Below are 14,928 nucleotides of genomic sequence, written 5' to 3'. Positions count from 1 at the left end.
ACCATGTTTCTACCACTTTGTGCTGAAAGTTGCCATGGAAATTCTTTTTCATGGATCACTTTCTCAGTATCTGGTCTGTGGCCTTACCTTCCCCTGTCCATCTCATCAGAGAGAGTGGAGGACATGGTGGGAATCTTGACCTCTGTGTATTTTCATGGTTGACTGGAAAAAACCTGAGTCTACCTGTCCCTGTGGAGTAGGAGAGGATTGTAGAGTGCATTGCCATGACAATCTGTTCCCTGTGTGCTCATGGTTGGCCTCTCGTGGACAGCCAGTTCCGCAGCTGACATTTACGCACAACTTACTCAGCTTTCAGAGAAAGGAAAGACTGAGGAAAGAGGGGGGGGGGGGGGGGAGTAAGACTCGCATTAACTGACATCTTAACTGCCCTATAAAGGCTAACCGAGGTAACAACAGTTTTGATCAAAATTGACTTATGACTGAAATGAAACCTTTGAGAACAAAATCTCTTGGCTCACTTATGCTCTGCTCTAGAAGCAAAAAGTGTGTATGATGTACTGCTGTGGTCGCATGAGTACAAGATTCAGCTCCATGTTTTACATTTGCAGACTTTGTTTTTACATTAGCCACAAATAACATTACTGATTAACCAATTTGAGTTCGGCCCATACAGCCCCTGTTCCTTTTTCTGCTTAATTTAGCAAAGCCACAAGCAGTGGAGTATTAACTTCCTACTTGTAGATATTGTCTTGATGTGTGTGTGCATGCATTTTTACAACTAACAATCGAGAGATACAAATGTGTTGACAAGTGAGGGTGTCTCTCTGGCTTTGCCAAACTCTTTATCTACAGGTATTATTAAAATGCAGCGTCTTCACAGGCAGCTGCACCGCATTTATACATTTCACACCATTAAGTGCTCAAAATACTCGCTTATCACACATACTTAATTATGTTCAGTTTATTTCCTTGACCCTAACATTCTCTCTTCTTTCTCTCCTTTTCTGTCTCTCTCCTAGGTGAGTTCCTGGATCCTGGGTGCACGTGTCGTGGTGGTGAGAGGCACTGGGTTGGTCGTCACAGTAGGCACTTGTTTAACATTCAGTTTTGTCTCCGCTCCTTAGATTCACTTGGTGAATTTACTGCGATTCTTGAGGGCATCTGCACTTAACTTCCCTGAGTAATGGCTGATTATAGTTGTGGGCGCTACAATAGATAATCATTAGCCATATGCACTGTGTACTGGCATTGCTCAAGATTTAGAGTGCTGTCCGTGGTGCTGAAAACAAATCTATCGCTGCCAATACGTTTGCGCTCAGTTGTGTAACAGGTCTATTGTGTGTGCAAGAATCTGTGGGAGCATGTGCCAGTGTTTCCTTGTCCATCTTTGCAGCGTGTGTGTGTGTGTGTGTGTGTGTGTGTGTGTGTGTTTGCGTGTGTTTGAGTGCGTATGTGTGTAGCTCCATTATCTTTGCGTCTGAACAGTTTTCCCGTCCCATGCATCATCCACCCCCGCCTGTCTCCATGTCAGGCCTGATAACAGCTCCTATTGCCCACAGAGATGACTAATCAATAACACACAACCATGGGAACAACAGCTTGCTGTCCACACACATGCACATACACACACGCACACACACACACAGTGGAAATATTGGCTCGCTGTCCACAAACAATACATTGACTGCTGTAGGCTGACAAAGAATCTGTTGTTTTCTGATTTTAGGATTTCTGGAAGACTTGCACTTCCACACTACTCCCACGCCCATAGCTACACCATACCTTCACGTAGAAAAATGAAAAAACGCATGTGCTCACACACACACATACACACACACACACCCACACACACACACATACCCACACACACATACCCCGATCTGCCAATAGACCCACAATCAGTCACGCTTTATCAGCCTGACAGTATCACTGTGTGGTGCCGAGGATGTTTCTTTTTTACAAAGAATCTTCCGTTTCTTTCTCCTTGCATCACGCTCGCCATTTGTTCTGTTGCCTTCTTATCTATTCATGTTCTTCACTTTAATACTCTCCTAGTACGAGGTCTGTCGACTTCTGTGGAAGCTAAATCAGTGCCTCAGCTGAGTGGGACTGCTTACTGATTTCACTTGATTCAATGCCCCTCACCTTCAATCAGTATCTCAGTTGCCCTCTGTGGAATAACACAGGATAGATGACAATAAATGCATAAAAAAGCCTTAGAAGATACTGACAAAGCACTTTACCTTTTTCCCCTTTCTTTTCGTCTCCTTTCTTCCACCTCTCAGCGAGGTGTAATTCCCATAGACAGACTGGCCTGTATAAAAGCGTGTCTGCTGTCCTGATTCCCCCCTGAGGTGCCATTCTGACCCAATAACTCCTTCATTCCATTCATGCTTCATTCACTCCTCTTTCTGCTTCCTTCCCTCCCTCTCATCCTCCTCTAACTCTCTCTTGGTCGCTTGCTCTCTCTCCCTCCGGTGGCCAGAATGCTGTAATTGAGTTTTTTATTCAAGTCAATTAAAAGTGCAGGCCCAGCTAGAGACCAAACAAGTCTGCATAGTCGCTTTTTTTTCCTCGGGCTGCCTCGTTATTTATTCAATCCACTCTTTATAACACTAAGTAGCCAAGAAAGCACGGGGTGTGTACTTTCATTTCATATGTGTCATTAAACTGTTTTGACATTGTTTACAATGTAATTTATCTTTCTCTATGACGCCTCCCCTTCCCCCAAAAGAAATCCTATTTAAATGGTAATTCAAACTTCCATTAAGTTGGGCCCTTTGTGAATGCCATACAGAAGTTGCTCTATTCCTCCCCTCTGCCTCAGCAGGCATCTGAGGCATGATTGTTTACTCCCAAAAAGCCAAATATTCATCAAACTGAAACACCAGCTATGTTGTCGTCAGTTGACAATGCTTTCCTATTCTCATTTAGCATCATATTCTGTTAGCCACTGAGGTGATGAATGATTGAGCTAAGTTCATGGGGATCATTCAAAATGATAGAGCGTCATAACTATCTGCCGCCTGCCGATGCATAATAACTTTGTAATCAGTGGGAAGGTTCGCCAAGGTTTGAATGAGCCCGTCCACTTCAGACTCCAAGTTGAGTTTTGGGTACAAATTGATACGCGGATGTTGACACAAACTGCGCCACATATCACTCCTTAAATGTTTTTTCTCCCTCGTTTACCAAGTCGCAATTCAGTATGTGCAGCGTAGGGACAGCGGAAGTGAAGGTGATGCTTTTCATATGCAAATGAGAAATGAACGGTGAGATTTGCGGCATTCATTAAAGAAAAGCAGAGAGATTTATGGTGGCTGTGGGGCTAATTTTCTTTAAATGCCTTAATCAGCAAACCGTTTGGAAGGCACAACTCTGAAATGGAATTTGGCCTCTTCACACGCACACACACACAAGCATGCGCACACACTTACACTGCTAGCAGTATATTCTTGTAATAGAGAAGTAGGTTGCAGGGTTGAAGAAGAAATCTGATATATTCATATCTGTTTTCCAGGTCAATTGTCTGTCAGTCTCTGATTCAAGAGCAGTTTCGTGCTAAATAAGTTACCCCACTGAGACACTAAATTCAGTGTACTCCTTAATACTCTTTTTTTAGTTGGAAAATTAGTTTTTCGAATTATACTTGTGATAGCTCATTATGTCATGTTGAATTTTGAGCAGATGCGTTCTGTTCAAAGCTGAAGCCCTCATATTATTATTTCACACTTAAAGAAAGGATACAGAATAAAAGATGCTTTCAGAACTCTCAGCATTATGATTAAATACTTAAATCCCCTTGTGGATTCTAGTCCTCACATTATTGTCCCAAAACCACTGATCCTCTCTGACATTGCAGCGTGATTTTTACATTTCTCACCAACAAGTGACCTTGAGTAATTACGGTGGTTGCAGGTGTTGAGGGCATGTTAAAGATAGAAACATGATGGATGTGAAATGGTTGTCATCACGCTGTGAGCGGAGGATCATGTCAGGTGCCATTTTGTAAACCAGTATGTATTATCTCTGTCCCCAAGAGCACCTAAAGTTTGAAAAAGTGGTCATGTCCCCATCATTTCTATCTCTTTATTCACTTTGTCTCCTTTTTATTTAGCCACAGCCAATAGCATCAATACAGGCCTCATGTATACAGTGAATTTGCATTATTATTTGTATGTAAACCATGATGCAGATGCATTAGGGATTTTGCAGTATACGTCACATAGATGTTTTGCATGAGACGATACAAATGTTTATAATGTTTACAATATCCCAATTTTAGTAAATATTGCTAAAACTCTTAAAATGGCACTAAAACATACTACAATCTCTCTATCTTACATTTTGTTAAAGGTATACTATGCAGGATTGTCAGTTACTGTTTAAAAATATGCTGGCCAGCGAAAAAGTTGATGCCAGAGTCTTTCTTGTTTGGCATTGTGCCTTGCTGTATTCTCGTTTTTCGGCTCTGTGTCCCTTGGATGCCTGCTGCTTATGGTCTGGCATCTGGTTGCTACCATTTTATAAAGCCCTAACCTCACCTGAGGGTTGTGGTGGTACAAACTCATAAACATCCTGAACACAGAAGGTAAGAAAATACAGGCAGAGGGCAGAGTCTCTGCTGATAAATTCACCACCTGAAACTTCTAGTTGGTCATAAGTGATGAGTGAAAGAGATTACTTCTGTTTGAGTCCAAATGGTTTTTTAGGAAAATCCTGCATAGTTTAATTTTAAGAGACAAATATTTTTATTGCATCTACTATTGACTACTATTCTTCTATTTGAAATGGCATCTTATCTTTCAATATGAAATATGCCAGTGCTTGATTAAAGGGGAACTAATGTTTTTTTCAACCTGGGCCCTATTTTCCGATCTGCTTTTGTCTAAATGAGTGATAGGATGTTCAATATTTGACATTTCTCCAGTATGAAGCTAGGGCTGACCTGCCTGCCGCCCATGAGCGCACACTATATTAAATAATAGGGCACTCAGACAATGTCAAACAATGTCAAAATACGTCCACTAAAAGTGCATTTTTTTTCACACAGATAGGCTTGGATTGTTAGTAAAATTATCCGACAACATAATGGAAAGGAGAAATGAACGTCTGTGTTTACCTTTAGCTGGATTCGGACATGTTCCTCTGCCTGTTACTGCTCCCTCTCTCTCACATCTTGCGAGATTTGAGTTGTTGCAGCAAGTTACTGCTGGAGTGACCTTACAAACACGAGGAGTTACTCTGTTTGGAGTAGTGATGGCTGAACTGGACCACCCATATTTATTTGAACACGGACTACATGCAGAGCTCATTGAAATTGAAGAGTGGATGAAGAGAGAGAGAGGGAGCAGCAACAGGCAGAGGAACATTTCCGAATCCAGCTAAAGGTAAACACAGACGTTAATTTCTCCTTTCCGTTATGTTGTCGGATAATTATACTAACAATCCGAGCCTGTGTGAAAAAATGCACTTTTAGTGGATGCAATTTTGACGTTGTTTGACGTTGTCTGAGTGTCCTATTATTAAATATAGCGCACGCTCACGGGCTGCAGGCAGGTCTGCCCAAGCTCTGTACTGGAAAAATTTCAAATACTGAACATCCTATCACTCATTTAGACAAAAGTAGATCGGAAAATGGGGCCCAGGTTGAAAAAAACATTAGTTCCCCTTTAAGATCTCTTAAATTTTTTAAGAGATCTAGTAGTCTCTTCGGATGCTGCTGGACACGATATTCACAATTATCTCGATAAATCAATATTTCCACGATCAGCTTATTGTCAGTGCTCTTGCATCGAGATCTGCGCTAAGGTTGTATATTCTCCAATCTCTATTAGAGTTAAGGTTGTGTGGGAAAGTAAACCCCAATTACAAATCGACTGCTCCTCTTCCAATAATCTAAACAGTAATGGATGACTCACAGAAGCAAACACTGCCCGGCTAACCTTGAGGTGTGAACATTTACAGCTACTATCTGTGGTTGTGACCTGTGTAAATTGCCTCATTGTTAGCCTTTCATTATTCAAAAGAAGTTTCCGTGGGAGCAATGGAAATGCCATGAATAACTGAGGGAAGATAATTGATGTTGCCTTTAGACTGCAGAGGAGGACATGTCTATTCAATCAATACCTGTATCAATACCAGCTTAAACGATTCAACTGTAAGTGATGGGGTTAATAACATGTGGCTCTGACATTACAGGATAGATGTGGCTGGTTGTGAAACATATTTCTAGCTGACACTTTGTCTGTTTTATTTTTTCCAGACTTTTTTTCCCCTCCTCAGTCAGATTGTTCACCTTTCATTTATGCATGCTTGATGAGTTGGCATTTTCATGTTCACAGCTTGAAAAGATTGAAAACCACTGCATCAGATCATTTGATGCTTGTAAGCAAAGCAATGTTGATTCCAGGCGGTAGGGCAGCTGGGCAGATTGAAATCATTTTCTCTATCTAGGAGATCAGAGACTCATAAAATGCCTTCTTGAATAAGACACCAAACCCTATCCTTTCTTATTGTCACACATGCTGGCACTTTAGTTTAGTTCAGGTAGCTGCTTGCTGATGTACCTGACGATGTGTAGCTTCATGTTCTCATCGGTAATCATTTGTAAGATGGTACATCATTATTTTCGACATCCAAATGAGGTTTCTGATTGGAAGCTCACTGCAGGTTATGGCACAAAAGATTGTTACATTACATCCTGTTTACCGGTAAATACCACTGCACTCATTTTAATTGCTTTGGATGAGAACACCAGCGAAAGAACTAAAATGTAAATGGAAGCATTCTTGCCTCTGACAAACAAAAACAACATTTATGAGGGAAGTCAACTGGGTGGCTTATTTCAGATTATTAGAAATAAGCATTTCTGATGAGCTATTCTAACCTACGGGACCACTGATACAAAAAGAAATACAAAAAGGAAAAGGAATAGTACACCAGAGGCAGTTTTTAGATGATGTCAAAGGCATAAACAGAGATTAATGCACAGCATCGTCTCTGCCCATCTGGCCACATAGTGTGTGTTGTTGAACCATTAAACGAGTTCAGAGAACAAATGCTTGCTAATTTAAAGGGAGCCTATTATGCTTTTCCTTATTTTCTTTTGTATGTATATAATGATACATTGGTTCATATTAAAGCTGGCCAAAGGTTCAAATAATGAGGTAAACATGTATAAAAACAATCCCCGTGAGCAAAACCTCAGGATTCAGACTGATCTGAACACTCTGTTTCCTACGTTTTTTTTCTACGTTTAGACACAATAATGTCCGCTCGTGACAGATTTTTTTGCTACTGCAAATGTTTACATTACATAGCATACACCGCGAGACAATATGAGGAAAATAAAGTTGTTGTTGTTTTTTTACATTAAAGCATGTAAACACATTCTAGTTGAAACCCAGAATAGAAGTTAGAAGGTTGCACTTTTTTGTTTTTCTTTTTTTTTTAAATTAAGATTAATATAAAAACACTTGATGCTCCTTTTTGTTGTTACCAGACAACCACCTCATCATGTCTTTGCACTTACCTTTGTATGTAATCATTCATTCATTCTTTCATTTTCCATAACCGTTTATCCTGTTAGGGTTCGCAGGGGGGCTGGAGCCTATCCCAGCTGACATTGGGCAAGAGGTTGGGTACACCCTTTACAGGTCGCCAGACTATCACAGGGCTATGTAATCAATCTACCGTTTTTTCCCTCAGTATTAGTATCTAGTTTCTAAAATGGACAGGCAGAAGGTACTTGTTGTAGCTCTGGTTGAGGGTGAGAGGCTGTCAGTAAATAGTTTGTTGGGCTCAGGGAAACTGAGATCTGTGTGGGTACATGAGACTGGAAAAAAGAGGGTCGATCACAGGGGTCCATGTCATTGGTTCGACAGCCCATTGGTTCAACATCCCATTAGTCCGACTGTCTGTGGTGCTGAACGGCTCGCGGCGGGCGTATGGTGCGCCGCGACCGGCTTGAGGTGGAGCAGGCTCACGGCTTATGTGTTTGTCACTTTCTTTTTCATTTTAACCCACACCATGATCTTTTCCTGACCCTAACCAAGTGGTTTTTGTGCCTAAACTTAACCAGACCTTAACCACAGGGCATCATGATGATGTCGGAACGGACTTAGGAACAGTGAGTTTAATATGGTCGGAATGGGATGTCAAACCAATGGGCAGTTCCCGATCACAGGGAGTATCACCAGTTGGTCCAGGAGCTTCTCCTTAATGATGGCCATTTCCAGGCATAATTTAGGATGACCCGTGGTCAGATTGACAACCTGCTGTCTATCGTCAAGCTGTATAGCTCTGGGTATCCAGCAACTGCTGCCACCAGTTTCTCCTCCATTGTTTACCAACTGTGAACTTGTTGCCGAGACCGTGACAAACAAAGAGATGACATAGGCTGCTTTTCTGATCTGAGTTGAAGTTTTTTCAACTCAAGGAGTTCAGAGCGCTCAAAAACACACAAAAACACAAGAAAAAAGAGTCATTCTCATTAAAAACAACTGAAAAAAGGAATCTCCTGTGATCAGGGCCATATCCCCTTTAACTAATTGCCTGGCACACCTGAGAACATCTTAAAAAAATACTACTGTATATTAAGTCTCATGTCCAAAACTTAAGTATTTTTGGGACCTGCTTCCTCATATATGACATATCAAATAACGTAACTGTTTCTTCTAAATGGAAAATGCAGGTAAATGCTTTGAAAGATGGCATTTTAAAGGCCAAGCCATAAGCCTGCTGCTATCAAATCTGTGTATTATTATTTTATCTTTTAAGCTGTTTATCTGCCCTGAAGAAGTGAATCAGTAGTTGACATTTCAGAGCTCCCAAGTAGCTGCAACATCCTTTTGCTTATCAAAACTTTTGTGAACATTTCCCGAGTGACGACTTTGAGGCTTCTTTGTGATGAGTGTTGAGTTAAATACATACTGTCTGAATTCCGTATTGTAATAATTTCATCCATCTGTCCGTCCATTCATCTGCACTGTACGAGAGTTCAGTTTTCCTTGTTCCCCCACCTTTTCTTCTTTCAAATCCCTCTGTTTCCATGGTTACTGAAGATTGTAAGAGGCAGGTAGAAGTTGAATAATACACTTTGAGTCTCTCTACTATTTGGACTCACCAGGTCTTAAAATCCTTAACTGAATTGTCCTCCATTTAAATGATCTTAAGTGTCCTGGTAGGGGTGGACGTGGGGGGCTGTTTCTAATGCATTTTCATTGTCACGACAGGAACGGAGTGCAAATGAGAGTTGCAGGAAAACCAGACCTAGCTGTCTCTTTACCCTGCTTTTGGTTCAGCTTGGTTGTTCTGTGTGTCATAATAAAAAAAAAAGGTTTCTTGTACAAGCACCTCAGCAATATATCAGATTAGTCTGGCCACTTTGTGTTTACAGGGCACTCACAAGCTGGCAGCGCAACAACTACTGCAAACAATAGACGGGATTTGCATAAATGTGCAGACTAGTATTGTAGCGACATCAAAAGATACACAGTCTCTAAGGTTTTCCTTTTTTCTATTTTAATGCACTCTGCTTTAAGAAATGTGTGCATACCTTACCCAGTTCATGGAGAATCGTTGCATGGGGAAAAAAATAGATTTTAAGTCACTAGAATAAAACAAACCAACTTTTCTTGCAGTTGAATACAGTTCATTAACTTGAGTGACCTGCTCACCGGCCTGATGTTGGCTTTATTTCCATCAAGTTACATCCCCTTCTCATTCTGGTATAATGTCAAATCCTCTTCCCTCACCTTTTCAAGCGACCCCCTTGTTATTTTTTAGGTCTATTCCTTCTCCCACAGCGGCCGTTATTATAAGGTGCAGGTCTTGGAGTCTGAACCTCTGGCACAAATATCAGTTCTTTACACACACCATTGCCACTGAGGATCCTCGGTAGGCTCTTTTCTTTAGCTGTGATTAAGTTTGTGTCTGAACTATTAGATCTGAGTTTGATTCATTGGTTTTCAGCCAGAAGGTTCTTGTTATTGGCGAGTATCCCGCGATTTGACAGGACAGCAGTGTGGTATTGGAATATCTCTCCTTCACTCAGCCACTGAAATATGATTTGCTCCATCACAGAGCACCTGCTGATATGATATTTGACAGATTGTAGGGAGGTTTGTACAACAGTTGATTTTTCCTGAGAGGTGGCCAAGAAGCATACCACCTGCAAAGGTTTTTGCTCTCCATAATTTTACTGTCTTTTTGGCATTAAAGCTGCAGTAGGCAGTTTTCTGGAAAGGGTGAGAAGAAAATGGCAGAATTTGAAAATACACTGCCCTTCCCCCCAGATGAGCATGGGCAAATGCATGCATCATACAGTAACAAAGTGCCTTCCATACACTGATTCATATTATCTTATGTAAGAGCTGCGCACTGCTGCCTCTCTCTGTTCATCAGACCAACTACTGAGACCATAATTAGCAAACTAGCGCCCAGCAGTGGCTTCGCCTCTCACCCTGCTGCTGTATCTTGCTTTGCCGGGAGGAGAGCAGAGACCTTCAGTCAGTGGCTGTGGGAACATAAATTCAGCCACTGCAAACCCCAGCACCGAAGGTCACAGTGAACTGGTGGCCAGTGGCAGTGCTCAGTCTAACCATAGACTGTAAAGAAAAATGTACGTAGCTACCGTGACTTCACCCACTGGTTTGTGGACTCCCGTTTTGGAGCCTTGAGCTTGGCTTTTCAGATGTTGCCATCTTGGTTTTTGGAGCCAGAAGTGACCATATTTGGATGAGAGGGTAACGCTGTGAAGCCTGTAGCGACGCCTCACAGACAGCTTGCCACTCAAGTGGGTCTGTCCTTAATTATACATAACTTTGGGCCTTAATAAAGTGTGTTGAAATTAGCTATAGAAATCAGAACAGTTTTTTTGGTACCAGGCTGTAACCATGTTCATTAATGCTATGAAGTTGGGCATTTTAAGATGGGGTCTAAAGATCGACTCTGTTTTGTCGCTAGTCTCAGGTGGCCATTCGTTGAACTGCAGTTTTTTGGCACTTCCGCATTGGCTTTATTTTCAGCCTCTGAGGTCTAACCTGATCTGGTGGGGAGCTGGGGTGATCCCAGATTAGACCCCTGGCACTGGCTGAATTTGAGTTGCTACAGCTGCTGACTCAAGGTCTGAGCCTGTAAAGCCCTTTAAGATGACAAACTGTGATTTGAGGCTTAAGCCAACTTCATGAACTTGAATTAGCTGCAACTGTGAGCCTTTGGCTCCAGTGAGCAGGAGCCTAATTTTTTAGCAACATTGTCTCTCCATCTCTGAAACGCTTTACCGATATGGAAACGTTTTATGTTGTTTATCTTTTATTCTCTTTTTGATAAGTCCATCTTGCTTTTGGGGTGTTTTGCAGTGTGGGCAGTAGTTGTCAGTGACGCAATGGCAACTTTCCTGCAGGATTCTCTGACACTGAATCAGACTTTTACCATGTGGACGCTTGAGTGTAATTGTAGAGCAACTAGAAGGAGCGCCCTCTCTCTGAAATGAGCTGTGATTGGCCAGAGTCTCCTGTCATGGGTTAGAATGTCTAAAGCCTGAAAACAAAGCCAAGAGGAGGTGTAGAGGTCTAGTGTGTTCTCTCAGACCACTTGAATTACAATATGCTGACAGGTTATAATGGGAGCTTTGCCCATTGACACCAAATAAAACTATCTTTACCAGCTTTACAGTAATAGTGTTGTGTTGTATTTATCTGATGATTGTGGCGTGATGTGTTGTTATGACTCATTTTTTTTTTATGTTATGCAAATGTTATTTGTTTGTTCCAGCTTTCTTTTGTTTTGTCTCTTTTTATTACGGAGAGTCGTAATCCTCAACTGGATAGTCAAGGTAGATGAACTTACCAAGTCATCTCAAGTTTATTTTGTTTATAGGGCACATTTTAAAATAAAAAATGGACTTATGAACTCTCAGTTAATGGTATGAACAACAGGCGAGTCGAGCTGAGATACAAGCAAAGCATTTACAATTGGATTATAAACAAGGAGAAGCCCATTTCGAAATGAATAATTCACTGCGCCATCCTCATAAAATCCTCTCATGCCCTTCACAAACACACAAACACATGCTGCCCTCTTTCAGATCCATGCACACTGAGTCTTGGCACGGTACAGGGAAGTACGGATACAGACCAGATACCTTTGTCAACTCACCTCAGCAGGATGTAATGATATTGATGACAGGAAGTCATCACGGAGGACATGTATCACAGCAGGAAATGTCTTAGGTGAAACATGTCCCCTCTCTACTCATCAATTCTTTAGCAACCTGCTGTCACCTCACTCTTCTGGGTACAGCAACATATCTCCTACCCTTGCTCTTTTTGCATTTGCTCTCTCTGTCTCCCTCACACTCATAGACACGCACAAACTCATACAGTAGGATGACTTCCAGACAAAAAGTGTTACTTTCACACCTGTGCCTCTGGTGATGTTATTGAGGCTATACACAATCATCCAAGTTTCAAGGGGACACCAGGGACCAGAAGAAGATAGTCAGAAAAAGATATTGCAACACAGTGTGACATGCAACAAACTAGTGAGAACAGTGACAAAGTTTAATCCTCAATAGCAAAGTCAAGTATATGCAAACTTGAAGTACACCTGAAATTGCGTCTAGTTACCTCTTTTTGTAGTCAAAATAATGTAAATGTGTTTTTAAATGTATTGTTAACAATTTTTATTATTAAAAGAAAGAATAATGTCAGCTGCTAAACAGGCGTGTCTGTGCCCATGTTGGACTGACAGTAGCCGGCAGACTGAGCTCCAACAAGGGACTAAGAGACAAAGTACACAAACTTGCATTGTAGCCCACATGCCCTGAGCAGACAGCTTGTTATTGAAGCGTAAGAGCCACACCACCATCTAAACACACCAAAATGACATTTGCAGGTACTTCAGTATGCTGTTTTATGTGCTGCAGCTGAACAGCTAGTTAGCTATCTTCTCTGCAAGCTGAGGTTAGCAGGGCATTTTTCCCTGCTGACTGTTAGTCTGAATGTTTGGTCACTCATTCAACAAACTGAGGTGCAGGATGTGGAGGTGTTCATGTTTTAAGTTAGATAAGAAGGAGACTTGAGCAGGAAAGCTAATGTGGGTTGTTGTTTAAAGTCTGTCTTCTATGCAGAAGGCTGCTGTCTGGCTCAGTGTCACCGCCTACTCTGTCTTTGATAGAACGCTGATGTTACTGCTGTGATTGACTGTATCGAAATAAGGTCTTGATCTTTCATAATCATGAAACCAAAAGTATTAGATATGAATTTCTCCTGTTTGGTTTCTGATTTATTTCTTAAAGGAGAAAGCAGGACACCCGGTTTAGAGAGTGGATATGTAAGCTGTTGCAGACAACAAAAGAAATGTAATTCCAGTTGGACTTTAACGGTCCAGTGTGTAGGGTTTGGGGACTGTTTTTTGTAGAAATGGTTTATAATAATCATAACTGTGGTTTCATTAGTTTATGTGTATTTGAAAATAAGAAATGTCGTTTTCGTTACCTTAAAATTAGCTTTTTATATCTACGTACAGAGCAAGTCCTCGACCACGGAGTCCACCATGTTATTTTACAGTAGCCCAGAAGGGACAAACCAAACACTGGCTCTAGATTGGGCCATTGCGTTTTCGCGTCAGTCACCGTAGCTCTGTTACACGCTTGGTACATAGGAGAAGTTTAAGTTCTGCAACCTTACCACAAGTTGCCACTAAATTCTACACAGTTGACCTTTAAATGCAAAAGTGGATCTGCAATTACTGCAACTGAAACATGCATGAAAGTAGGGAGGTGCAGATTTTAGTCTTGTGCTCAAACATGTTTGAGAAATAATTCAATTATTATCATAAATAAGGTGACAAAATATTAGGGTGGCATCAGTTAAGTGGCATCAACAGTCTGCCTCAAGGTTAAAAAGGTGGTCAGTGTAACTCTAGCAGGCCAAAGTGGAAGGTTTACTCCTGGTAACATGATCTGTATTTAGATATCTTACTTGGGCGATGCAAAATATAAGGTATACTGTAAGTGCCCACAGCATGCACTGTAATGTGAATGTGATCGTGTGGGCCAGATCACCTCCGGATGCAGTCTGCCTTAAATTGCGATTGGATGACAGCCAGGGTCATCCAGGTGCAAATGCAGTCTGCACAGTGTGTTCACAGTTGTTAAAAGTACTAGCTCTCACAAGGCTGAAACGTTATGACACACGTATGTAACCTTCCACGCAGCTTTACTTGAAAAACTGCCATGTGATCTCTTCCCACCTGTCTTTCCCCTCATCACAGTGAAGAGGTCCCTGTACAGCTGTAAAAAGGCTGGAAACACTTGCAGCAGAGCCAACCTGTTGTGGCATCTGATGCATCTTACAGTAAGAACCAGCCAATAAAGGGGATGTTTTTCTTTCATTTCAGCTGAAAAGTAAATATAGACTGCACCTGCCATATGTTTTTATTGACTGTGCTACCTTCCCACCTGCTCCACTGCTTTGCATAGTTCACATGAAAAATGACATAGCATCATAAAAAAGGATACGTATAAAAGCTGTGTGTAAATGCAAAGAGTGTGATGGAATTTTTTATTATCCGAGTGGAATGTCGGCATTCAGATCATATTTCAATGTCGGATGAAAATGTGGCTCGAGAGTGTTTTGTGTGTTGCTGTACATGGTGGTTGAATAAGCATTGTATTTGCATCCTGTGGTGCTCTGTGGCAGGTAATGCTGGCCATGTTGCCTAAGTACACTTTTGTACAAATACCACATTTTGTGTTTTTTTTTTTTTTTAATTTGACCTAATTATTGTTTTATTATCTGTGTTACTATCAGACAGGTTAAAAAAAAAAAAATCCATAAATTTTCTTTCATGCTCCGTATGTGTCCATGTCTCCCACTGAGCTGAAGAGAGTCTAGCTGTTCAGCTGAATCTACTAGTGAATTAGCAGCTCTACAGCCTGGCAGGTGCCTCATTAGAAAT

The 14,928-nt window shown here is 41.3% G+C and overlaps 1 protein-coding gene and 1 long non-coding RNA gene across 4 annotated transcripts in view; both read left to right on the top strand.

Moving 5' to 3' along the window:
- cadm2a (cell adhesion molecule 2a) overlaps positions 1–14,928 on the top strand; it is a 361,176-nt gene that overhangs the window by 125,349 nt on the left and 220,899 nt on the right. The window lies entirely within an intron of this gene.
- Positions 981–14,928, top strand: part of LOC125898854 (uncharacterized) — a 104,137-nt gene continuing 90,189 nt past the window's right edge. Inside the window, exon 1 of the long non-coding RNA XR_007450662.1 lies at positions 981–1,030. This is a non-coding gene — a long non-coding RNA (uncharacterized LOC125898854). The remainder of the gene's footprint in view (positions 1,031–14,928) is intronic.

The sequence above is a fragment of the Epinephelus fuscoguttatus genome, linkage group LG12 (assembly GCF_011397635.1).
Source record: "Epinephelus fuscoguttatus linkage group LG12, E.fuscoguttatus.final_Chr_v1".
NCBI lineage: Eukaryota > Metazoa > Chordata > Actinopteri > Perciformes > Serranidae > Epinephelus > Epinephelus fuscoguttatus.
Note: the sequence above shows the minus strand (reverse complement) of the source record. Positions and strands in the feature narration are given on the sequence as shown.